The 27390-nt window shown below is 45.5% G+C and overlaps 1 long non-coding RNA gene across 1 annotated transcript in view; it reads left to right on the top strand.

Annotated features, from left to right (window-relative positions):
• LOC142584272 (uncharacterized) overlaps positions 1-24304 on the top strand; it is a 34058-nt gene extending 9754 nt beyond the window's left edge. The window contains exons 2-4 of the long non-coding RNA XR_012828746.1: positions 2922-2951; positions 13766-14155; positions 24030-24304. This is a non-coding gene — a long non-coding RNA (uncharacterized LOC142584272). The remainder of the gene's footprint in view (positions 1-2921; positions 2952-13765; positions 14156-24029) is intronic.
• The last annotated feature ends 3086 nt before the right edge of the window (positions 24305-27390 follow it).

Consider the following 27390-nt stretch of genomic DNA (forward strand, 5'->3'; position numbering starts at 1 on the left):
TTTTGATAATGGCAACCACGCAACCATATTGGAAAATATCTACAAAGAGCTTCCTATGAGATAGGAAAGCACTCATGTCCGTCGGAGGGCTCACGTCGCCCGAGATCGACATGGGGGTGGGGGCGGCACGCCACAAGGCGCTGTAATCTCCCCGATGTTGTTTAATCTCGTCTTGATGGGGCTCACTGAATAATTAAATCGCATAGAGTGCCTGAATCACACAATCTACGCGAACGATATTACTATCTGTACCTGTGATGGCCGCGACGGATCAATAGAACAACGACTCCAGACTGCAATTAACGCAGTAGAGAGACACCTCATAGGACCAGGCCTCACACGCTCTGCAAAGAAATCTGAACTTCTCTTGTACAGCCCCACACTTAGGGCAGGCCTCCGAAAGGATACGACAGAAACGAGGCTCATGAGGAAATCAAGCTACACACCAATAATGGGCGGAATATCCCAGTAGTCAACCAGCTCAAGGTGCTCAGTCTACTGATCGAGAACAAAGACACAAATGTGTAAACCGTAAGGAAGTTAGGCACAAAGGTAACAAACACCATGAGATTAATCAAACGAATTACTAACAAGCACCAAGGTATGAAGGAATTATCATTCGGCTGATACAATCATTCGTAATCAGTCAGATAGCATACATAGCAGTCTTCCACGATTGGTTTGCAGCTGAAAAAACTAAAATTAACAACCTGATAAAAAAGGCATACGAACTAGCACTACGTATTCCCATGCGTACGAGCACGGATCTCTTGCTAAAGTTAGTACTTCACAACACACTCGACGAACTCATAGAAGCACAGCAAACATCTCAGGCAGAACGACTAACCAAAACCAAAACGGGACGGCATATACTAAGCAAGCTAGGAATGAATTATGTGCAAGCTATGCACATAATCTAAGCTAGGCAGTTATGTGCAAGCTGTGCAAGTCTGTTAGAGCCACCCTTCAACACATGCTGCGGGGATGTGAATTATATCACGATAAAATGGGGGGGGGGGCAATCTCCCCGGAAAATTTACGCGCTGCTCCGCTCAGAACTCCAAGACCAACTTTGGGCCGTCGAGCGAGCCATGGAGGCCGCACGGGAGCAGCAGGTCCCAGCGGCTTTTTAGGCAGCGCCTGGCCCGGGCCTCCCAACCGCCGAATTCCCAATAAAGTTATATACAGTTACCACATCAACACCCACAGCGTCTGTATGCCACGCGAAGTCACAAAAACCGCGAAATTTGCTATATGTGCACATTGATTATGCATGATTAGAAAGAATGAAAAAAATTATCATTTCCCATTTGACGCCGTTTTTGCCATTAGCTATAACGGCGTCGTTTGACCAATTGCTATTGGTAAGACGTTTTCGGGTTGCGCCCACCTTGCCTGTCATTCACGTGGCGTCACAAAACAGCGAGAACTCACCGCGTTAAAGCGACGTGTACACGTTAAAGACGCATTAATATACCAAAGAAAAGAGAAAGCATTTTCATCTATTATAAATAGCCAGTGACTGCAGCCTTCCGAATGGACTCGAACATGACTGCCCTCTGATCGATAGGGCACTGGCTACTTGGAGTTGCCAGGAGTATGGGTTTGCATATAATAAAAGCTTTTGCGCTGCAGTACAACGTTATCGGGACCTTTCGGCACGTATAAGACATTGCTCTACGAACTCTACTTTGCTGAGGATCTGTTTAAAAGCATGTACGTTTAACCTTCGATTGCACGCAACCGCGATTTTCGGCCAGCAACCACAAGCTAAGTGGGAGGAAGCTGACCATCGCAACGCCGGCACCTCCATCCTCACCCAGATATCTACTTTTACTGTGCTCTCTCGACCCAGACGAAACTCTCTTCATTTAAGTGTGCTCCTCACGTCTTCTAAGCCAGTTAGATAAAAACTGCTCAATGTAGGCAGTTCTATTTGCTTTGAAAGGAAAAGAAAGAGACATCCTATAAACGACAAGCGTGTTTCATTGGGCCTTTCAAACAATGCTGTGGGTTACCGCCCGATGATTGCATCGGGAGTTACGTAAACTTGACGTCAGGAGATTGGAATAAGAACACATTGGGATAGGCTTACGAGATAGGACTCCTAGTTTCATTAATGTACCTACGTCTAAGTTCCCTCAAGCTCACGCATGTAGCTCTGCCTTCAACTAGGCATGGGGGTAAACAAACACCCGCTTTCGGTGTGACTCGACGGGGTGTTCATAAAATTAAAAGCAATAGTTCTCTAAATATTTTTTGAAAAATACCACCGATCTACTTTAATCCACGTACAGATCATCAACGTCATCCACTTTCATCCACGTCTGAAGCACAATGAAGCATGTTTCTTTTTAGCAATAAACTGGACCATTTCGAAGTTGCATATTTAGAGAAACAGTAATTTTAGCGTGGCTGTATTATATCGAGCAAATATCGAGGTGTTGCCGAGGTGTCCGGCATTTCACGGCGTATAAGTGTCCTATGTGTAAATGATTGGAAGGCTTCCAAAAACTCGACGTGCATTTGGCGCCGAAAGTGACGAAGGCAACTGGACGCAACATCATGTTCCGCTAAATTGGCTCAGTCGGTGCGAGGCCACCATTCTGGCTTCAACTGCCGAAATGATCATTGTGCGTACACAGGGCGGCATCCCTACTGAGAAGCTGTATAGAAGCTGTGTGCATACCACTCCACAGTTCAAATTCAAATTAAATTGATGTAATAATTTCTTTGCACGCTGATGTCGAGGAAGAACGTTGGTGCAGATGTACAAGGCAAACTACTGTAACCAGCTAACTCACTCATTAAAAGCCATGTGTCTAGGATGAAGGGAGGGGGAGGGTGACTTCAGTTGTTCGAAAAATTTCGATGCATGTCTGTAGCTTAAAAGTGAAAAATGATTCTTCCTTTTCTTCTAGGTGCGGTACTATTACGGCCACCACGAAAAGGTACGTGTAACATATATACCGCTACAAGGTAAAGTTATTCCAAACTTTTTATTCCAAATATTCCATGACCTCTCCATGATTGGCTAAAATTTCCCAAGCTGGGCCCATTTTTTCTATGTGTCATGCGAAGTCGGGAAACCTCCAAAACCGACACGTCAAAGTGATGTTGACGCCCTAGTTGGGCTAAAAAACCCGGCAATATTGTGGAGTAACCAGGGGCCCTATAGCGTAAAACTATTCCAATATGTTTCTATTCCAATTTCCTGACGTCAAATTTGCGTAACGACCGACACAAGCACCGGGCGGTCACCCGCAGGGTTGTCTCAACAGACCAATCAAACGCTCTCCTCGTTCATAGGAGGTCACTTTTGTTTGCTTGAAAAACGAATAACATTGCCTACACTGAGCGGCTTGTCGTATCTAATTGGCTGACAAGAGGCGAGGAGAACGCTCAAGTGGAGAGGGATTCACTGGCGCAGAGCCAGTGCACTGAAAATCGATAACCGGATGAAGAGGGTGGTGCCGGCGTCGGCGATTGGTCGGCTTTCCCTTACTTAGCTTGTGGTGGCTGGCCGAAAATCGCGGCGGCATGCAACGGAAGCTTAAGAATGACGCTAAAACTGACCCTCAGCAAAGAAAAGTTGGCAGAATGAGGTAGTAAACGTGCCGAAAGTGCTTCAAAACGTTACACGGTCACGCAAGAACTTTTATTATACGTAAATACACCCATGCTCTCCGGCAGGTCCGAGTAGCCAGCGTCTCAGCGATCGGCAGCCATCTTTTATTCCTTTGGGAACGGGGCAGCCTGCGGCTATTTCGAAAAAAAATTCAATTTTGTTCGGCATATTAATGCACCTTTATGGCGTACACGTCACTTTCACGCGGTGAGATTGTGTGGTTTTGTGACGTCGCGTGGACAGGCAGCTAAAGTGGGTGCAGCCCGAAAACGTTTTACCAATAGCCGAGGGCTAAGGCGAAAAGGGGTCGAATCAGAAATAACTGTTTTTCTTTTTTTCTGTCAAATCATGCATAATCAGTGTGTACACATCATATCAGATGGGGAGGTATTGGGGTTTTCGTGACGTGGCGTTACAGGCAGATGAAGTGGGCGGTGCTCGAAAAAAGTTTTTGACCAATCGCGGAGGGCTGATAGCAGAATTGGAATAGAAAAGTTTGGAATAGTTTTACGTTATAGCGCCCCAGTGACTGATCCATTTTGTTCGGAATAGAAAATAGCCGCCTTTTCGCTCGCGTTGGCGGCGGAGCTTCGGCAGCTCGGGTCCGTGAGAAGGGAGCCCGAGGGCACGTTTGACATGCCAGACAACCTGTTTTGGCGGCACTTTCGTCTAAAGAAAGAAACTCTGCCGTGGCTGTGCGACGAAGCGGAGGAGGAACGGAGGCATGCGAACGAGAACGTTGTTGGTGGAGCGATAAGTATTGCGCGCGTTGGGGATGTTAGCCACTGGAAGTTTTCAGGCCTCCGTAGGAAGCGAGGAGATGGTTGACGTGGCGCAGCCTGTGGTCAGCAAATGTGTGAGACGCGGGGCGGAGTCAATCGTTCATGCCGGGACCCGCAACAAGTGGGTCCACTACCCGAGGATGTCGGAGAAGGCGGCTGGGAAAGAACGCTTGCTTTGACATGGCGTTATTCACAGCGTCATCGGATGCGTGGAGGGCAGCCTTATCGCCATCACCCGACCAACCGGCGAGCAGAAGGCGGCTTTCATGTTTCACAAAGGGTACTATGCCCTCAACAACATGTTCGTAAGTATCGGTCTCCCTTGTTGCTTAAGTTGCTCGTCATAGCAACGCGTGTCTGATGCTATGCACGCTTTCGTCATATCTGTGACGCAGGAATGGGGATTCTCACCGTGGACGCACTGCGACCAGGGTCAGACCACGACGCCTATGTTTGGAGGACTACGTGGTTGCTTCTTTGGTTTCAAGAGGGACACATTGACAAGGCCTGTGAACACCTCCTTCTTGAGCAGCGGGAGAAAGTGATAGAGTTGCAATTCTGGCAGCATACAGAAAAGTGTGGTCCCGTCGTAAGAGAATGTCGAAGTCGGAACGACGAATGTTATAGTATCCAGTTGGGTACGTAGGGGACAGAATCCGCGAATGGATGTCAAAGTTCTGAATGAATGTCTGTGCGGAAGAAAAAGTGGCAACACACCTGTGTTGCAATTCAACCTAGTTTTTCTCATGTGTGTGCAGTTCGATGCACAGCGCAAGTTTCTGTCATCTCTTTTACGCTGATATTAATTCAATAATGCAGTAAAAACTCGACCGAAGAGCCACGTTGCTGGATGCTGCAGATTGGTATTTTACTATGTACCAGCTGTTGTTATCTGCGTTTATCAGAGTGGCTCGGTCTGCGAGTTTATTTAGTACAGCCTGCCTGTAGTCCGCATAAGTTACATAACCCACGCTTCCCTCACTCGACTTTGAGCAGACAGATATTATTTATTGCTAGTAATATGATCGTGCATGTGGCAGCTGTTACCCTCTGGGACCATGACTTACTCCGGTCCCAGGTCATCCTCCCATGCACAATGCAGAAGGAAGGTACCAAACGGCACCATACGCTTCCATGCGGTCTGTAGTGGAGTGGTACATTCGGCTTCTGAAGAACCGCTTCCGCTGCCACCACTATGAACCGTGCCCTCTATGAACCGGACCGTGCAACCAACGTGGTTGCAGTGTGTGCAGTGCTGCACAATCTGTGTCTTGACAAAGGTGACATCTTGTTTGATGATGTCGATCATAGCAGCAAAAGCAACAGTGACGATGAGAGCGGTGACTCCCTTCTACAGAGAGTTCCCCGAGTGAGGACACCGCGCGTAACGTACCTCACTGGCTGTGCTGCACGGGAGAAGGTTATTAGCTTATTTTGCACTACTCGGCAGTGGCGCCAGCCCTACCTGCGCAGATTTGCGGAGGTGGTTGCGCCAACAGCACCACGGACAGCAGTGAAAAATATGTGCCTGCAGCACCAGTTACATATGCCTAATAGAGAGAAGAAACGAACGTCAAGAAGTCTCGGCAATTAGTGAATAGCCTGGTGTATTTTTTATCGAATGTGTTAAATTATGACCACTGTTTTCACGTAGCCTGCGCCAATGAACTGCGATTACGGGATATGATTGCATCATTCCATTGTGACACTACATGAGAGCCTTTCATGTGGTCGCTCTGTATGGAAGACCTTGCGTTCCTCACCAGACTGCAATAGCCTCTGGGCAGCAGGAGTTTGCCTCTGGGGAGTAGGAGTTTGCAGAATGATTTGGTCCGCTTGTCGCTGCTGTCATCTTGATGTATTTCGCAACTGGCATCACCAACTCTGTCACCGCCGTCTGCACTATGCATGGGAGGAAGTTGGCGTTTGTCTGCTCGCTTCCTGTTTGGGTTGCAGCAAATAACTAGGCTTCTCGCTCGACAATATGCACTTTTTACACACCTTATAGGCCCTGCGCAGTGTTGTTACATAGCCACAGCCCAATTTCTTCTTGAAAGACCAAGTCGTGCTGAGAAGATCGCCTGCCCATGTCAAGCACATTGCTCTTCCTGGAAGTGTTCATTTGTAAAGAGTTCTAAAATTGTACCTTTCACTGGAAAAATCCATTTCAATTGCCTTTTAACATTGTTAACATCAGTTATTAATGTACACAGTGCAAATAATAATACGTAACAAATCGTCAGTGTCATATTTAAGAAAAGCCAATGATATCCCTTCTTATGCACGGCTTCTTATACACAGGGCATGATTTCATGTTCAAAAAGTATAGTTTTATGTCGTACTGCATATGATAACTGTCCAATACGCTGTAAATAGGCAGCTGGCAAATATGAAATCATAGAGATATCTGACATGAGCATAATGATTTTTTGAAGCTAATACACAACCATTGAACTTCACCCAGCAACTTCACAGCACAAAACGTATCGTATCAAATGCCTTTTATGCATTCGACATCTTTGTAACACAAACGCAATTTCTGTTCAATGGCGGGCGTTCGAAGGACATGTGCCTTTAATCATAGGCGACGTGCCAAGCACAAAAGGGACCAGGCGCCGGCCGGAAAAATTCCTGGTGGGGAGAGCTGAAGCCCGGTCAAACCCTCCCCCCCTTCTGGATACGCCACTGCTGGCCCCTTGAGGATAACTGATCTAACGTCGGCACGTTCTAAAACCGACATGAGCACATCGCGCGGAACCCTATCACATGTATTCTTATAAATCTAAGGAACAGTGCGACTTAATCGTGAATTATTAAATCACAGCATTCCAACACATCTCGTGCTTTGTAGATGAAAGGTCCTAACTTTAATTCCGCAAGTTCGGTCTGAACCTGCTATTCCCTTAATTACTTTCTGGGACCTACGAGCTAATATTTTCATCCTAATATTGTAATGAACGTTAGTTAGACATATAGGCCGGTACGATGTTGCCTAATGCAATTTATCTAGGTCATCAGTTTTGGGGAACAAAATTGTACATGAAGATCTAAAAGAAAGAGGAAGCTTGCTTTCATTAAGTGCCTCATTATATACTAAGCCTAGTGTCAGTGCTAGATCGCGCTTTTACATCTCGTATAAAGAGGCACATATTCCATGTCGTCCCGGAGACTTGCGAAGCTTCAAGTTCCAAAGCCTTCTTCACTTCGCCTACGGAAACAGGCAATTCTAGAACCTCTTTGGTTTCATAATCCAAACGCGGCATCAGAGATAACTTTTCTCTTGAAGCGTTGAATATCAGCTACGCTGTAAGGACGCCGCTTTTAGAGTATTCAAAAAAGGCCTCTTCAGTGTCAGTCTTGTTTTGTGAGTGTTCCGCTGAATTCATTTTAGACTATTTCTTTCCTATGAGCCTAGTTCTTCTCCATTTCTGTGACACGTTTCGTCGGTGCTGATCCAAGAGTGAAGCGTTCTGCTCTAGCCCTCACAAGTTTTCCTTGATAAAGCTATCTGATAAGAAATTGAAATTTTCGTTTCACCGAGAAAATGTTATCCTAAAATGCACCACGCGCTATACTTTCCTCTGCTATCAGAGCGCACAAATTCGAACGTAATAACTTTCCTTTCTTCACCCTGTCACTTTTTGGAATGCTGGCTCGTTCTGTTGCAACCATCTTAAACTTTTGCTTAACACGTCCCCATGCCGTAATGAGTTCCGGTTCTCTCTCTGTACTTAGGATTTTCGCACGATCACTTATTTTCGGCTTCAGAACTTCGTCTTCCTGAACATTATTGTTCAGTTTCAACATTTCTAACGTTAATATTTAGTAGGTGCTTTTTTCTGCCAGCCGATGTCTAACAACACCGAACAGTGGTCGATAAATGATACGGGGACAAGACCAATATCATAACACAACAGAAGCATATCTGATGAAACTTAGTCCCTGTCCAAGCGAGCATAGTTGGTCCCTTGAAAGAGTGTGTGCTGTGCACATAGGACAGAGCGTAAACATTAACCTACATCATCGATACTATAGCTATAACTTGTGTTTACCAGCACAGTTGTACTTGCAAATTACAATGGGAAAGGGCTGGTTTTGTCTTTCTTCGCACACGCCCAATTAAAGTCCCCGAAAAGGATTAAAGTCTGCTCGAAGCTTAAGTTTTACTTAATATACTAATAATACTAATATACTAATAAGAAATTGCGGCGTTCATCGGTTCGATGCGGCACGTAAACATATATTGCACGGCACTGTATAGAAGAGAAAATAAAATCGCATAAGATTAAGCGCCCAAAAAGGCAAGCTATAACTTTTTGAAAAGTTATGCTAAGAGTCAAAGCGTGAAAACAGGACACACCCCGCTGACTTGCCGATCGCATGATATACACACACATCGTAGCGTGCCCTAATTAAAGAGCCCCTAACCAGGTCTGGCCATTTTGGGTTGACAAGCGCAGTGCATACAATAAAGGTTAGCGATCGCGTCTGCTAATTATTACATCGCCACGCGACGCGGAAAGAGGTGAAATTTCAAAAAAACTCTGTTTGCCCTTCTCCTCGCGCGCCGTTCCCAGCCCGAGAGGTGACGTATATGCGCAAGTGCGCCTACGTACATGTATGTGCTATGACGCAGCTCATAGTGGCACGTGACTTCGAGTGTTATTCAAGGCAATATCTGTTATTTGTGCAATCTTTTGCTTCAATAAACGAAAACAGTTTATGGAAATAATAAAACACAAAAACCAAATGTCAGCGTGTTTTTGTATTTCTTCAGAAAGCAGCAAGAGAGATGTACTTCAGTTTCGTCTGCTTGTTCCTACGTCATTCAGTCGCGTGCGCAGACAACGAAACTATATCATTTGCTACCGTGTTGCGCGCGATCATGTTCTGTGATGCTCTTGTCTTTGCCTCATCAGTGTTCGTGTAGCACTGACTCATGCCGCTAGACAGGTGTCCTCGTGCACATCACGCAAAATCGCGCCCTGCGCAAAATGAGACAAATGTAACAGCTCGCGCGCGACACCGTCAGTCGAAGTGTGCCACTCAGCAAAAAAAGGTGTAAAAAAGGAGCCGGGGTCTGCGACGTACGCGTCACGCGATCCTTGAGCTCCGGTATGGGAAAACATAAGTACTGAATTTTGCTTGCGGAGCCTTGACGGGGCAACTGGTGATAGTGCTATGTGCGCGTTGACGCTGTCCTCCTAAAATCATGGGTTTGCGGCCCTGAAATATTTTGATCTCGGTTATTACCGAACCAATATTAAAAATTCTTGAAGCAGAACCCTCCCTAGAGGGCACGTAAGAACTTCCAGCGTACAACCGAAATTTTCTTCGCGGCCTGGTTAAGAGCCCCTTAAGGATTGTACCATATTTCTGTCTGGCTATTATCCTCAATTTTCGATTCCTGAATTCAGAATATGTCCAAAGCTTTCCCAGCTACCAATCGCTACAACTGAATCTACTTTCTTTTTGCTGTCCTCGGACATTCAGTGTCGCTAATCGTAAAACCCTTTCTACGGTAGCCATTATCATGGTACGACTAGACCTAGCGTACGGCAACCACCTTTTCACAGCATTAGCAACGTTCGTTTCAAAACAAAGTTCACGAACACAGCCGTTAATCATGCGAAAGCGAAGAGGACCGATGCTGGATCACGGCGTGGTTGTTTTGCGCCCAGCCTCTCTCCACTTCGGCTCGAGCAGGGCACTAGGCTGGTCCTCCGAAGGGACGGTGGGCCCGTCATGGTGACGCACTTGACGAACTCATGGAGGAAGGAAAACGTTAGGAGGGAGCATCGACTCTAAACCTATTGAAAATTTTGAAAACCGACTGAGGCCAAACCCAGTGGCCCAACACGTCCCCGCACGTGAAAGTGCCCGGTTGGTTTTAGTGTTCCTGCTGTGCAGGCATAGCCACGGCAGGGCAGCTGAACAAGCACGCGCCTAATTAAAGCTAGTGGCATAGCCACTGGGAGGCAAACGTCTCAGTAAATCTGCATTCTTGCCCCGTGATTTCTACGCAAGAGGTCGCGTGTTCGGCCACCACTGAGCAAACGTATGGGCTTCATGGAGTATTAGCTTGCCAGCGCTGGCTGCATGGCATAATGCTCTCTCCTAACTTTTTCCTTCTTTTATAGACGCACCTCCAGCGGCCTTGCATTGCACGCATTTCCTCCCTTTCTTTCACTCAAGCGTTGGAGCGGTCCGCAGAACCGCTAGGACGCCATCTCCGTTATTGCAGAATTCGGCGTCGGCAGCAGCGCCTCATCGTCTTATTTTTCATGCTCATTGTCTCCTCTCTTGGAGAGGGACCCCACCAGCGTTTGAAAGGGACCAGTTCCGTTCTCAGCTTCGTCGTCGTCCATAACAGGCACCCCGTGGTCTCTTTCCGTACCATGGCCAGTGGCACAGGCGTACGTCCTAGTAGAGTCAACTGGTTCGTGACTGAAATCTCGACACTCCGAACACCATATAACGCGGCAGTCACACTGTACGTGCCCCCTGTTGCAACAACAAAGACAACGGCGCGCGACCAGGCCTTGACAACGAACACCGTGCCACTTCCCAATGGGATCTGGTGCAGGATACAGTGCAGAGTGACACCGTCTCGTAACACCAGAGCATAATACTTGAAACTGACCCAGCCCACTCGAAATCTACAGTGTTCCACTGATAAGTGATGACTTCTTTGACATCGATGTACTCGTTGAACGAGCACCGAATGGCGTCGCTTGTGAGTTTTTGGAAAGGGCCCCGAAAGTGCTCGATTTGGTAGGGTCGTCTGGAGATATCACAGTGGAAAACGGCTGCACTTTTCGTTGATTTGCCGACAGGCAGTCGTTTGGTACAATAGATAAGGGGGTTACAACGGTCAGGCGCGGCCGCTATCCCAGCTCGCACGAAGCCCACTATTGTGCGTCCGAATGCTTGGTAGTCAGAAGTAGAATGAGGAGACGGTCGCATGCCTTAACGTCCTTAAAATTTTCCCGCGTTGATGCGTGTGGCGCATTTTATGAACACCCCACTCAATTTTCCGCCGTCATAAATAATAACACATGAGAAACTACAGTATTTCTGAGAATTATCTGCTAATGAGTAGGCATCGTTTGGCTCGGCTGTGAGTTTGTTGTTGCTTACGTTTGCTTACCTGCTTTTCCTAGCTTATTCGCCTCTACCAATGAGCTTTCCAATGACAAATAATACTTAAGCTTTAATCGACAATTGTCAGGGTTTCTCGCCGCATCCGGCCTCTTCAACGCAATCCTACCAATTGAGCCGGAATGCGGGGCTCGAGTGCGCCTCAACGGAGCAGAGCGCATGAAAGGGAACGCCAAGTGCCGCAAACAGCGCATGAGGGGAGAGCGCATCACCGTGATGCCATGCCAGCCCCGCTCTCGTTCTCGCGAACCTGTGTTATGCTTTCTTTAAAACTTAAGGTAACGCTAAAAAGGACGAACACACGGTGAAAAGACGACACAACGACATTGTCAAGGCCTCGTCGTTGTGTCGTCTTTTCACAGTGTGTTCGTCCTTTTTAGCGCTACCTTCAGTTTTAAAAAACGCATCACCAACTAGTCCTTACTGTTTTATGCGTGCGTTCTTCGTCCACGCAAGCTTTCGCCTGCGTTTTCACTGCGCTTGGGTAAGACCCAATAAAAACGCGCCAGTGGTCTCAATGCGCCCGCTTGCCCACGTGGCCTTCATAACGCGGAAGAAACTCAGCAGTGTTGTATCGGACACATTGGGCTCGTGTTGGCCCACCACCAATGTTGCCCCCCCCCCACTTTTACTTAGCCCATCCCCCAACTAATGTTGCCCTCTCCCCCACCAATTTTCAAGTACACCAAGCCCCAAATTTGAGTTGGCCCATGTTGAAATTTCATTTAGCCCTTCCCCAAATTCAATTTGGCCCTTAATTAAAATTTTAAGTTTACTCACGCCCAAATTTTAGGTTGCCCCCCCCCCCCCCCCCCACCCCGAGTTCTAACTTCGCCATGCATTTTCTGAGAAGCCCTGCGTATCTGCGTGGGTATTCTGGTTTTTTTTTTGCTTTAAAGAGTTCTTTATCTCTTTAATAGCTCCCAATCACCTACACGTACATTATAATTGACGAAATGTCTGCAAATTACGCATTTTTGTGCAACTACAAGGCATTACACTTTTGGCGTGACAGAGCTGGGAAGCTCGACAAAGAGTGCTTATATATTAACAACTGATTTGTTTAATTTGATTATGTTTTCTGAAGAACCTTACTCACAATAACTGTACGATTTCCCTTTGCGTCAGAATTTGAAGGCTACGTGTCGAAAGATGTCTAGGCGTGTTTGTTAGATGTTTACTCAAAGGAAGGCACCCTCGATAATCGAAGACAAAGTGGCAACCTAAAAAGAACACGCGTTTTTCCAAGAAAATTGGGTGATACGTGCGTTGGGAGGCCATCTATTACGCTGCATGACGCAGAGTTAGATTACCAGAATGCCCTGTATTACCTGGATTACCTGGAGTTAGATTACCCAAGCGATGTAGGAACTAAACAGTTTTTCTAAATTTTTCTTGGGACCACGTGTTTTTTCAGCGCATTGATAATTTGTCTGTGTTTTTCGTTAACTGCTCAGTTGAAAGTCTCCGCTGTGGCTGTGTATTATTTCCCTCCGTCTACATTATTTTGCGCTGCCTAAGTCAAGATAACCTGCCTCTTTGAGACGACCGAACGGCTTTTGACAGCTGTCTTAACCTTTGTGGGCACAAGACTTCGTAAGAGCAGAATATAGAGAATTTAGACCAATGGCACTTTTTACAATCTTGGAATGGCTCGAAGAGTGACTTCAGAGTTAATTTTTAAATATAGAAGCCAAAGGCCAGCAGAAGCACTCTAGTTGAAAGAAAAAACAAACAAACGTGTCTAGAAAGCCAAAACAATTTTCTTTGGGCAGCTCACGCATGAATTTGAAACCGAAAACTATTTCATTGGCTATCTTCACTAGGTTGGCATGGGTGAAAACTGGCGCAATCGTTCCAAAACTAAACTAAATAATCATCGACATAGCGTACTTCAAGTTCAACCAACCTATCTACAACGCTTAGAAAAAATATAATTTACAGTTGGTTTCCCTTTAGAGCGAATACACACAACAGACTTATGATTATACAGCTCGCGTTCCCATGATCAAGAAGCCGACTTTAAATGGAAGCTGAGGAGCTCCACAGAGGCCTCAACAGTCAGTAAGCAACTGCCTACAAAGCCAACTTTATGATTATGTTGTAGTAATGAGGAAACCTCATCAATTTTCCTTAATAATAGTAAAAGAAATCAAACTAATGCCGCTTTTCCTCATTTTTTTCGTACCTCAAGGTCACAAGGATTGCCGCTTTCATAAGATGATGAATGAATACGTACCTGCTGCTTATGAAGTGACTCTTAAGCCCATAAACCACTCCGCAAGTCACCCATTCAATCAAACGGGACCAACATATCGTTTTTTCTTGTTCAATGGACACCTAACCGTAAATTGCCCAGATGAATCTGGAATAAGCACAATGTGCTGTAATTTCAACTGCGAAAAATATTTCTACGCCAGTGTATGCTACCTCCCTTTGTCGGGATCCTATGCAACCTACAGTGGCCAGCTTTGGGACTCATTAAGCAATGTGCAAAACTTCAGCCTGACCTATTTCTTTCGAAACCTCAGCAACAAATACAGCGCACGATTACGTGTGTATATGGGAAACCGGCGGATTTCTGGTAAATATAATTCACTTTACTATTCACTTCACATGCCACACAAAGAAAAAATGCATAACGCGGTTCTTCACACACATCTATAGTAGAAGAAAACGTTACATTACTTCAACCGCTTTACGTATTTTAGTTTGCGATGAAATTTCGCAGCAACCATTCGTTATTTCTATAGTCGCCACTTCTTGTGAGGTATTATTACACTGGGAAATGTAGATAAGAATTTGCGTTATTCGTTCCCGTAGTAGGCTTGGCAGGATTTTCAACACATCTAATGCGAATGAAAGCGGCGCGTATGGTTTTAATTTGTCATATCTTTGGGGGTCTCAAATCGCGTCAGGTTTATTGCTGTACTTGGTGAAATGCACCATCTATGCTATCTGAGGACACTCCACAACAGGCGCACAAGGCAAGCTGGCTGTCAGCAGTGTTTGCTGACTATTAACAGTGGTCATTTCGCGTCAGCACCGCGATGTGCATGCCTCGTGTTTTGCACGCCACGGCATCTTCGCCAACGCTGTGGACCATTTGAACACTCACGGTTTGATGGGCACGGTTTCGAGATTTCCGACATCGACCACGCATTTATAGCATCTTAACTCCAGTAAAGTAAAATAACACTAATTTATGCTCTACGATGGTGCCGCAGTCGCCATTCGTTACGAGAACAACAGATATACACGCCGATATGTTCTCCTGAAACACGAATACAGATAATTTGCTAGCCCGTTACAGCCTAGTTGATAAAAATCTCATAACTACGTTCTAGTCCAGCTGCCAAGCCCGCAGTGTTTACAAATTACTATTCGTGATTGCATATCGGCTGTACGGCCTCCTTTGCTGCTCGCTGGAGATATGGCGACAAATCTTGGTCCTGACACGGCTGCTATCCTTGCAGGAACAAAAAAAAAGCTATCTGCAGGACAGCCTAAATTGCTGGTTGAAGTGCAAGGCTTAACAGCACAATTGAAAGAAACAACCAACGCCCTTTCGGACCTGAGTAAGAGACTCACCACTGTGGAAAGCAGCTGCCATCATATAGAACCCATGCGACAGCCAGCTGCAGTGCATACAAACAGACACAGCTCAAACTGTTCGTCGTGTCTGTACTCTGGAAAGCTGACTAGAGGATGCCGAAAACTGCTATAGTTGATAAGTTGATATTTTATGGCATATCTGACAGTTCTTCCAACGGATCTTTCGCGCGCTCCGTGGAAATAATCATCCGCCACTGCTCCGAGTACCTAAACTTAAGGTCATGCGGACAAAAAGGTCATGCGCCTCTGTGACAAAGGCACCTACGCTACAATACATCAAGAATTACACGACTTTTATGAAAATTTCGAATCAAGTTTTCATTTTCGCCCTGTGGAAAGCAACTGGCCTCTCTTTCAGAATAAACTTAACGCCCTAGCAGAGAAGTACATTCCAACTATAACCGTTCGCGCTAACCGAGATCAGCCATGGTTTAACAAAACACTTAAAACTCTCGAGAACAATAAGAAACATCTTTTTCGATCCGCAAGAATGAACTCAAGCCCCTGCGCCTGGGAACGATACTACGAGTCTGAGCGTGTCTACTTGGAAGCTATCCGCATACATAAACACTCGTTTTGTCATAACGACCTTCATCGCATGATCACTGATAACCGGAAAAAATTTTGGCACATCATTAATTCCCACACACTCTGTACTATCACTATCCCAAACGAAATGGGTGATACCTTATCAGACTCTGACTGCGTTAACATTTTTAACACAACATTTTCTTCAGTTTTCACCATGGAATCCAAAACGCCCATTCAAAGCAATTCTCCTCCTGCCATGTCAGAAATGCCTGCCGTCATTTTTTTATCAAACGGTATCAGCAGCATAATAGAAAACCTGAAAATGTCATCGTCTTCTGGCCCTGACAAAATCACTTCAAAACTCCTAAAGAAAACCAAAATAATTTCTGCTTCTTTTTTAATCTTGCTGTTTTCACAGTCATTAACCACATGTAACTTACGATCGAATCGAAAGTGGGCAAGGTCGTTCCGGTCTACAAATGAGGTAATAGCAACTCACCACTAAACTACCGCCCAATTTCCATAACAAGCGTCCCTTGCAAAATCTTAGAACACGTCACTTTCTCACAATAACGGACTTTCTCGACTGAAACGATTTTTTTTATTAATCACAGAACGGTTTCCGCAAGGGATTTTCTTGTGAAATCCAGTTGGCCATCTTTCTTCATGATCTGCCATGAACCTCGATGACTGACTGATGCGCAGACTGATGCAATTTTCCTCGATTTTGCAAAAGCCCTTGACAAAGTAGCTCGTCAAAGCCTGCTTCTAAAACTTTCACAGTTGAATATTCACCCTAACGTTCTAAAGTGGATGCAAGGATTTCTTACTAATCGCTCACAGTTTGTGCAAATCAATAATAGGGCTTCTAATCCGCTTCCTGTAACACATCAGGCGTTCCACTGGGCTCTGTGCTAGGACCTCTCCTTTTCTTAATATATATTATATATCTACCACTTAATGTCTCGTCACATCCGCGTACTTACTGACGATTGTATTGTCTACCGCATCATAACTAACATCAGTGACCAAGTATTGCTTCAGAATGACCTAAACAATATTGAAAATTGATGGGATGACTGGCTAATGCTACTAAGTCCTTCTAAATGCAAAGCAATGCCAGTAACCCACTATCGAAATCCTTTCGTATTCTTTTATGTAATAGAAAACGAGGCTATTCAACCAGTTAAATCTTTCCAATATTTGGGCATCTCTATTTCTCATGACCTTGACTGGTGTTCGCATGTGAATAATGTTATAACATCTGCTAACAAAAAGCTTAGTTTTTTTAACCGACACTTACGAAAAGCTCCTGCCCGCGTAAAACTACTAGTATACAAATCGTTCATCAGACCTAAACTTGAGTACACTTCTGCTATCTGATGCCCGCATGAAGTTTACCTTATTAACGCCCATGAAGGCCTATTCCATTGCTTTTCGCGTTTCGGCCTGGTCATAGCGGCGCTTCGGCCACGTTCTCAAGGGTTTTTCGTTATCAATGTGATCAGTCGGCTTTGAGAGACGGATAAGTGCGACTTAGAGAGGAAGGAATAGCTGCGAGCTGTTGTTGGTGCTCCTTCCGTACGATTACCAAGGTGATGAGCTGTCTCTTCGGGTTTGCGACAGGCTTAGCAATTGCTTTCAATCAGTTGATTTGAGGGCACTGCTTTATGATGCGGGTGGGATAGCAGTCACGTAGTATTTTTCATTTTGGGGGGTTCCTTTACCTGTCGGAAAAATTGCGCGCAATTAGTACGTCGCTGAAAACACCGGAGTTTGAAGCCATTTGGGGGTGCCTACAAATGCCTCATTGACACAATGATAATTACTGTTATAATTCTCTAATTATATAATTATAATTACCTAAATATCCACAACGAAAAAATTACTGGCGGCTTCTCCACAGTACTGGAAACAATAAGCAGTAGTTTTTTCGAGTAATGCGATTGCTCTTTCCTGCGGTCTTGGTGTATGATAGTAGGGGAACCCTATATAATTCACTGAGTAACTGAAATGAGGGCAAGCCGGGTACACGCGAAATCGGAATGAGCAGAAGTGACGCGCAGCAGCCCTTATACTTGGACTCACAAAAAAGAACACGCGAGATACGCTGCAGTTTCTCCCCAAACTGTATTATTATTATTATAATAATAACAATAATAATAATAATAATAATAATAATAATAATAATAATAATAATAATAATAATAATAATAATAATAATAATAATTATTATTATTATTAGTATTAGTAGTAGTAGTAGTAGTAGTAGTAGTAGTAGTAGTAGTAGTAGTAGTGTTAGTGATAGCGAAGTGTAAAACAATTTCACGAAGGAAGATTACACAACTGACGCCAGGTTCTTGGTGGTAGGAGAAGACTCAGGCTCGTATATACTCCTATAAGGCCGTCACTTCAGTAAACAATTGTTTGAGGTCACACAAAATTTCTTCAAGTGCGACTGCTAATCAAAATTATATATCTTACTAAGAAATTTATTGGCCATGGACGCAGGCGAACGAGCAGCAGTTACAACCGCTCTGCCAAGGACAGCAACCACGAGCTCATGCCGGTGGTGATGCTGCTGAGGCGCAGGCAGGCTACTCTTCTTCGTTACAATCGCCATCCTCAGAAAAAGGGGCCATCCTGGTGGCCTAAGGCGAAGAGACTACTGTTGGGTTGTAGTACTGCTTAATGGGGGAGACGTGGACAAGTTCGCGGCCGCGATGGCATAGGTCCGGCGATAGCGTGAGGGGCTCGACTATCTAATTGACGAAGGACGTTTGCTCCAGAACACGGTAGGGTGCAAGGCATTTTGCGACATGTTTTGCCGACAGGCCGGGTATGGTATCATGCACCCGAAGCCTTACGAAAGAGCCAGGAGAAAAAGTTGGTGCAGAACGGTCGGCAGTTTGCTAAGGGATTGCAACTGCCACTGGTCCTCTGTGGAAAAAGAGCGGGCAAGCTGGCGGCATTCCTCGGCATGTCGAGCAGCTTCAGAAAGCGGAGCACTTGCAGACGCGTCAGGTTTATATGAAAGAATGGTATCGAACGCATTAGCTGGTTTTCGTCCGTATACGAGAAAGCTAGGGGAAAATCCAGTAGTTGCTTGGGCCGTATTATTGTACGCATATATATACGTCACGAAAGGGAGAACTTGGTCCCAGTTTGAATGATCATAGGCGACGTACATTGAGAGCATATCGCCAAGAGTACGGTTGAAGCGCTTGGTCATGCTGTTAGTTTGCGGATGGTAAGCTGTACTGGTGTGGTGGACGATTGGGCATTCGTCGAGTAGTGCCTTCAAAGCAACAGAAAGAAAGGCGCGGCCTCTATCGCTCAGAAGTTCTCGAGGGGCTCCGTGGCGCAGAACGAAATGTCGTAACAGAAAAGATGCCACGTGGCGGGCGGTGGCAGTCGGCAGAGCAGCTGTTTCAGCATAGCAGGTCAAGTAATCCACTGCAACAATAATCCAGTAGTTCCCTGATGGAGTGGATGGTAGTGGATCACATATGCCAATACCAACACGATTAAAGGGTCGACTAGGGCAGGGAGGGAGTTGTGACGGGTTGACATGTCGGGGAGGTAATTTCCGTCATCGACATCGTGCACAGGATCGAATGAAGTTTAGGACGTCATTATACATGCTGCGTTTAAAATAAAAAATATATAATAAAATTGGAGGCCTGCTCGAGCGTAGGTCTTGAAGAGGCCGGCAGGCGCACACTGTGGGTCCGCGTGGAAAGCATTGCAGATAAAATCACGGAGATGGCGGGGTATCACATGAAGCCACTTGCGACCGTCAGAAAGGCAGTTACGACGATAAAGAAGACCATCGCGAATGCAGAAGTGGGTAGCCAGGCGGCGAAGAGCAAGAGATGGGGACTAGGTAGATGGATCATAAAGGATTCTGCTGAGAGCACTGATCCAGGGATCCTTGCGCTGCTCCGAAGGCATGAGGTGTAAGTGTGAGCTCAAGGGCGGATAGGCAAGCGCTGTCAGCTGATGAGCGAGAAAGGGCGTGAGTGTCCGTGTGTTTGCGGTCGGAACAGAAGAGAACGCAGATGTCGTATTCCTGTAGGTTAATGGCCCAACGAGCAAGTCGGCCAGATGGGTCCTTATTGGTGGACAGCGAACAACAGCGTGGTGGCCAGTGACGATATCGAAAGGGTGACCATACAAATAAGGACGGATTTTTACAAGGTCTCAAATAATGGCTAAACATTCTTTCTATGCATCCGAGCAATTAGCCTCGGCCTTTGTCAGAGTTCAGCTCACGTCGGTGATGATATATTCATCAAACCCAGCTTTTCGTAGCGCGAGTATGGCGCCGAGTTCGATGCCGCTGGCATTTGTGTGGACTTCGCTGCAGGCAGCAGGATTGAAGTGGCGGAGGATAGGTGGCGAGGTTAGCAGGCGACGTAATTTCATGAAGGCGTCATCGTAGGCGGGCGACCAAGTGGAAAGTTCGTTGTCGCCCCTTAGAAGGGCTGTCAGGGGCGCACTTATGGCGCTGAAATTTCGAATGAAACGTCGGAAATACGAGAATGAAACCAAGGGAACTTTGAACCTCTTTTAACTTCTTTGGTTGTAGAAAGTCGGCAACAGCGTGGAGCTTGGCTGTATCCGGAAGGATGCAATCTCGTGATACAACATGCCCAAGAATGGTGAGCTTTCGGGATCGGAAACGGCATTTTTTTTTAAGTTGAGTTCTTAGTTTGAGTTGAAAGGCCGAACGCGGTGAGAGGAAAAGGAAGAGGTAGGAAGGCTGCAAGGCGAAAAGGAAAACTGAGCGGGGAAAGGTGGCGCTCACCGGATGTTCGGAAAGGAAAGCATGCAACGACAACAATGGCGCCCCACGTGACCAGCACCCCTACCCGCGAAAAGAATTGGACGGTCATCGAAGATGCTCCACTGGTGGAGGTAAGGTCGTAGTCGTGGTTTAGGAGTCGGAAAATGCTGTCTGTCTGGTAGTGGCATAGGAGGAAAATGCTGTCGGTCTGGAAGCCGCCTAGATGGTAACAAAACTGTTGGTGGTCGACGGATAGGGGGCGGCAAGAGCCTTTGTGGACGAGGTCGGGAAATTGCTTAAGCGTACGGGAGAGGTGCAGTGACTGGTGTCTGTTCACGGGCTGAAGGAACGGCTTGAGAAATTTGCTCTTGAATAAATTCATGGATTGTAGGTGGCAAAGATGGTGGTGGTTTCGGGACACAAGACGTCAAGGAAAGCTGCCGAGCGACCTCTGCGCGAACGAACTGCCGAATTCTTAGGAACAGAGTAGCAGGGTTGTCGCTGACTCCAAGGCTTGAAGAGAGTCGGTGGGCGTAGTGGGATGTCGAGTGCGGAGCCGTTGCTGGAGCCAATCGTCGTTTGCACAACACAATTCGATCTCTTCGACGACGGTGTGAGGAGTCTTCGAAAATAACATTTGGAACGCGTCGTCCTCAATACCCTTCATTATATGTTCTATCTTCTCCTCCACTCACGTCGACGCGTTGACCCATTCGCAAAGATAAACGATGTCCTCAGTGCAGCTCGTGAAATTCTCTCCGATCTCTTGGAATCGTGTACTCAAACGTTGTTCTGCCCGAAGCGTTCGTACTGCTGGTTGACCGAAAACCTGTGTAAAGCTGGTTTTGAAGACCAACCACGAAGTGAGGTCGCCTTAATGGTTTAGAAACCATAGCTTCGCGACATCCGAGAGATAGAATGCGACGTTTCTCAACTTGAGAACATTGTCCCACTGATTATGAGAACTCACTCGCTCGTAAAAGGAGATACAATCTTCAACGTCTTTGTCATCGGTGCTGGAGAAGATAGGGGGACCTCGCTGACGCACGGCACCGGCACACACCAGGGCGGGCAGTGCCATCGGAGGATTCGGAGGAGTGCAAGCGGCGTCGGGCATGATGGGGGCAGAGTGCGACTCCGAAGTTCCAGGTTGGTCGAAGCCCAGCACGTGCACTACTTGTTAAGAGATTTCTTAGCAATAGACGCAGGCGAACGGGCAGCAGTCACAAGCGTTCTGCCAAGTACAGCAACCACTGGCTCATGCCGGTGGTGATGCTGCTGTGGCGCAGGCTACTCTTCTTCGTTACAATATATATATATATATATATATATATATATATATATATATATATATATATATATATATATATATATATATATATATATATATATATATATATATATAGTTTATTCATTAGTTATAATTAGGGTTCGGAAAGCCTCACCCCTCCCCCTCTCCCTCACCCGGAAAAGTTAAAACTTTCCGCCAGTGATCACGTCAGTGTCTTGTTTCAAATGGATGGTAATCACATTTGCCAGCGCTGTCACAATTCGCTCTTGAGCTGCTGCTCTGCCCAACATTGCTTGCATATGTTCCATCGAAACCGCATTACGTTTAATTGTTGTGCGAATTCCGTTAGCATATCTTGCAATCTGGGCCTTCCTGATCGATCGAAATGAACCACTGAACTAAATGTACCTGCAGAAAATTTTGTTTTTGTGTCGTAGGAGCTCAGCATGTCATCCTGAAAGGCTTGCCAGCCTTCTTGCACTTACGACCACCCACACAATGACAACTTAGCGGCTACATGAGGCACATGTGTATTAAAGCCTGCGATTAGCATCACTGTGTTTTGTTATTCTATAAGACCATTCACTGTGGCATAGAAAGCAAAGTCCAGGTAATCCGGAGGCCAATTTTGAAATGTGTTGGTTAACTAGGAGCTAAATAAAAGTTGATAAAGTGCCATTTTTTGCACGCAATATTTGTTTATGACACGTTCACAAAAGTTTCGGGACAGCCCAGGAAAAGGCAGATGTGGTAGTAGTTTTATATTTAACATAAATAGGCCCCATAATATGGGTTACATGAAGCGAAAGTGTGGTGTGTGTAGCTTATTGCACTTTATTCGAGGATAATTACTGAATGCTCGATTTCTTTGCATTTTTACGTGTCGAATGAGGTGCGTAGTTCATTTTCCTTGTCTAGTCGGTGAACTAAACAAGGCATGTTGTCTTTATTTAAAGGAAGTATGTTGTCAGTGATCTACTATACAAATTTGGGTTGCGAAAGTTGAAGACAGCGTTTATAGAAAATTGCTCATACAAGGCTTCCACATCTTAAGAAATGTATGATGCGAACAGCGCAGGGAGATTCCCCAGTGTCTTGAACGAAGGCAACATGCCAAGAATCTAACATCTTGTAGGAATAGAGAGCACCATATAGCGGTGATGTGTGGGCAATGTTTAAACAGCGTCAGTTAATAATGGGCTTTCTACAAAATTTCTTAATGAAGTGTTCGAAAGAGCTACACAATAATTCTCAGCAATGCTTACCAGACTCTTACCGGAAGTGTTTGTGACACGGTGTTCACATTTGGTGTAAATGAGGCCAAATTAGGCCTCACGTCTGTAGAAAGTTTTATGTTTGAAGTAGTTAAGAGCGTCGTTAATAATGACTAAACACTACTTTTTTCTATAATTATGTGCGTAATAGAAGGCGCATCGTAAGTTCTTTCGGTGTACTCGACGGACTGAAAGAGGTTCCTTTCTTATGTCTGTGCAAAATAAGAGCCAGGTTGTGGGAAGTACGCGTATCTTAAGTTTATGGGGTAATTACGGACTCTGCAACATATTTCCAAATGAAGCGCTCCGGAGCAACAATCTTTTACGAATAGCATGGAATTTAACTTGCTGTTGGTGCCAATTGCAAGTAATGTGCGCAGTCCCTCTCCTTTGTACAACTGTCGAAAAAGATATGCGCACATTACAAAATACATGTACATACACATGACTGCATGTATTAGACCAATGGAGGCTATGTTACCTCTAAATGAGCTAAAGAATATTTGCATAATAATGAACGTTCTCATTCTGTCTCAGAAATCAATATCATGTTGACCCGAAGAAAAAGATCTTTGCAGTTATTATTTTGCTTCTGCATATTTGTTGAAATGTAGGGTACATTTATTTAGCTTTTAGCATTGAATTATCTATTTCATTTATCCAAGGTTAAGAGATCAAGCTTTCGAGCTGCTGATTTCTTCTTCATCTTAATATGAGGCCCTTTATTGAGTATAAAATCGCATGTATTTGCACTTGATATTGTCATGTTCTCTTATTGTTAAATTACGTGCACTAAAGCTAAGATGTGTACTTCCAGTTGACAATTGTGAAAAATCGCGTTGACAACATGTGTGTCTCGGCAAGTTCTACCTAATTCACTACAACTTGCATTCCATAAAAGTTGTACTCCTTTGCATTTCTCTGCGGCAGTACTACATATAATGTCTCTGCTTTGCAGGTCATAACGCCGCTTTTGTGGATTATTACCGTCTAGAAGCACGAACGTTGCCAGAAATTCAAAATTTCCCTAAGTTTGAATACCGCCATGATGTGATAGAGAGACTCTGGCGGATATTTGTGACAGATAACTTACCTGAAATGACACAATACTTATTGCATGTAATCGAGAACTTATATCTACGAAGAATTAAAGTAGTCATAAATGCTCCATGACGATTACTAACTTGCGAAGTCAATAAATCACTGTGCGTTCGAACGTGAGGGGTATATTAAATGAGCAATAAATTACCCGAAAATTTTCGTTTTTGGTTGTATCTCTTGTATCAATCATGCAGTTATAATCTGGTGTGCAGAAGGGCTGCGGCGAGCTAAAAGCTGTGGCCGCCTTAGGGGAGACGTTAGTTCGTAAAAGCCTTAACTCGCCTTGACTTCTGTATTTTTTGCGGTGTGCTTTGTAAGTACACTCCTGCTTAAAGACATTCAGATGGAGCACGAAAAGTCGGTGGAAGCAAAATTTTCTCAAAATGCGGTAAGATTGATGCTAACATTCCTGTTGCCTTTTCTTAGTCAATTTTGTTTCGCGCTTAGGTGTCAGCCTAACTGCACTTTTTTTTGTGTGTGAAAGAAAATGTTTGCAGTGGCCTTTCCTCCACCACGCGGGCTTCCGCAGAAGTGGTTTTCCCTTATTTATGAGCTTGCTCTCGCGGATAATACTTTGCGCACTCACTCGCAACTTTTCTGCAAGTATCGGGTCACTTGGAGAAGAGTTGGAGCTCCACATCACCCTATGTATGCAGCTACAGACGTAAGCATGGCGACCACACCGCTAGGCCCAGCCCCAAACGGGATTTCAGGCTTAAAAGCAATAACATGTCGCAGTGATCAACCACTCACTCGGTCACGTTATAGCTGCAAAGACGTCAAGTCTATGTAAGAAGCATTGTTGGCTTAGTGACAAGTCACCTCAAGGGAAGCACGCTGAAAGAATTTCTCTAGCGCTATCAAAAGCTACCAGTGCCAGGAATTTTATATTGTGCCGGTGTTTTGTGATCATGGAAGTTCTTTGGGAGTAGCAGGACAACCAAATGTTGCCGAAACGCCGGGGACAAAAGTTGCCAACATTTCCGAAGTAATCAGACCATTCGGTAAATCAATGTAGGAAATATATTGGGCTATCGGTGATGCAGGGGATGCTAGAATAAAGGAAGCCTAAACGTTTTTGCCATTGCTTTCGCAAGGTGGCTTTTAGGCAGCGAAACCATGGTTCTTATTCACAAAAAAGAGTTTTACGTCATGGAACTGACCGCAAAAGCTCTTGCGATATAGTAGTGATGCTGGGCATCTCATTAGCAAATGCAGCTGATCAATGGTCAAAACGGGCCAAAAACTGTGAATTTGCGCTCAGGTCAGTAGAATTTTCGCCGCAGCTTTTACAACCATTTTATGATGACGGTATTCGTGTTGTGTTCATCCTGCGCCATAGCAGTGAGTTCGTGTACCTTCGAAATTTTGGGTGTCTTAGGTCCTTTAATTATTATAGCGTACTCTTGTTGCCAAAACATTTCTTCTTGTCATGTTCTTTCTTTTTACATAAGTGCAACTAGTTGAGGTAATTGTCAGCGTTTTCCTCTTATAATTGTGCTGCTTTCTTCAATAAAGATCACTATAGATCCCTAATCTTCTCGTTTCTTTGTTGTGTCGTGCATTTTCTGCGCCAATTCCGCCAGGCGTCAGTTTTGTTACTGAAGCCGCGCCTTCGTCCTTTAATGCCTCCCGAACGTTTGTAGTAGATGCTCAATGTATGCGTGTAACATGTAAGCTAATTGACTGACTAGGGAATCATCACTAAGCACGTGAACGCGAAAGATTTTGATGCGAAATCATGAAATGGCTCATTGAGTCATGAAGCCAGAGCCTGTAGCAGAAAAATGCACCTAAATTACCATTGGCGCCGACACCACGTCACGTGCGCTCCTGGAGAGAGCAGAGGGGACGAAACGGAACACCTGCTGCTCTATTTCCGTGCCAGTTGTTGCGTCATGGGAGAGGGAATCCCCGCAACGCCACGTCACTAGTGCGCCTCGATGTAGCAGATGCGCCGACGCGACGCCGCAGGGCGAGACGGGTTGTCGTCGGCGAGGCAGTCGAATAACACGGGTGTCTCATTTCAAGAATCACCAGCCGTTTGTGTGCAGGTGCGTGCACAAGCTTCTGCGAGAGGCAAAATTTGAGGGCGTTTGCTCTTTGAATGTCTGGCTTTGCGTAGGTACTTTGGTCGTTTTGTAAGCGTTTGTCCCTAGGCCTGCCGGCATTGCTGTTTGAAGTCGTGTGTGCGTGAGTGTGTGCGTTGATCTTCCACAAGTTTTCCTCGTGCTCCTTCGATGTTGCGGGCGAGTTTTTTGCGTTTTTTTTGTTTCTACAGTAACATAGAAAATTTTGGGATAGTCACGAGGCAATAAAATAACCTCTGAGTATATAATAACCTCTGAGTGAGGACTAAGTATATGACGGACGTACGTGTAAGTCGGATGTCAAGTTGGAGAAAAGTCGGTTGCCAAGAACGAAGAAAATAGGTGCCGTTAATCTGAAGATAGGGCGCCTTGAGCAGGGAGAAAGGTACAATCCGGCATGGCTGACCCAGCACAAGTGTCGCAGGCGCGTGAAAGTATTTATTCTTGAGGTCCGACGTACCTTTAGCTGCTGGAATTCGCGTACCTGCGAAGTACCTTTAGACACAGCGTTGAAGTCACCCGATTCGTCGTCGATTTCACAGGTTCAGTGATCGCCTCGCGACTATCACATGATAAGTTATGTCACTGTTGGGAGAAATAAACGCCACAAGCTTGCCAGCTACATCCACGGAGCACGAGGAAAACTTATTGACAATTTACACACACACATACTCGACCTCAAGCCGCAATGCTAGCACAACTAGGGACAAATGCACACGCAAAAGCTAATTAACTTCTCCGTAGTACCTAGGCAAAGTCAGACATTTGTGGAGCAAAGGCCCTTAGGTTTTCTAACGCGCATCTCCTTGTACTCACGCCTGCCCACAAACGGCTAGCGATTCCCGTGTCGAGTGACGCGCCCCGGCGTGTGTCACCGCCTCGCCCTCGGAAGCCGGCGCGTGGTCCAAATCTTCCTTCTCACCACCACTGGGCTTAGTTTCTGTGCGCGTCTACAGACATTGCTGACCGCTGCTGCTTCCTCAGTTTCTCGTAGCTCAAAGCGTCGATGCAATGCGGCGTCCTTTAATTCTCCGCATTATAGTCCTAATGATTCCTACAACCGACATGCTAACGTAGAAACTGGACAAAAAATAACCCACACCAATCAAATCGCAAAACTGGATAACA

This window comes from Dermacentor variabilis, chromosome 6 (genome assembly GCF_050947875.1).
Source record: "Dermacentor variabilis isolate Ectoservices chromosome 6, ASM5094787v1, whole genome shotgun sequence".
NCBI classification, from domain to species: Eukaryota; Metazoa; Arthropoda; class Arachnida; order Ixodida; family Ixodidae; genus Dermacentor; species Dermacentor variabilis.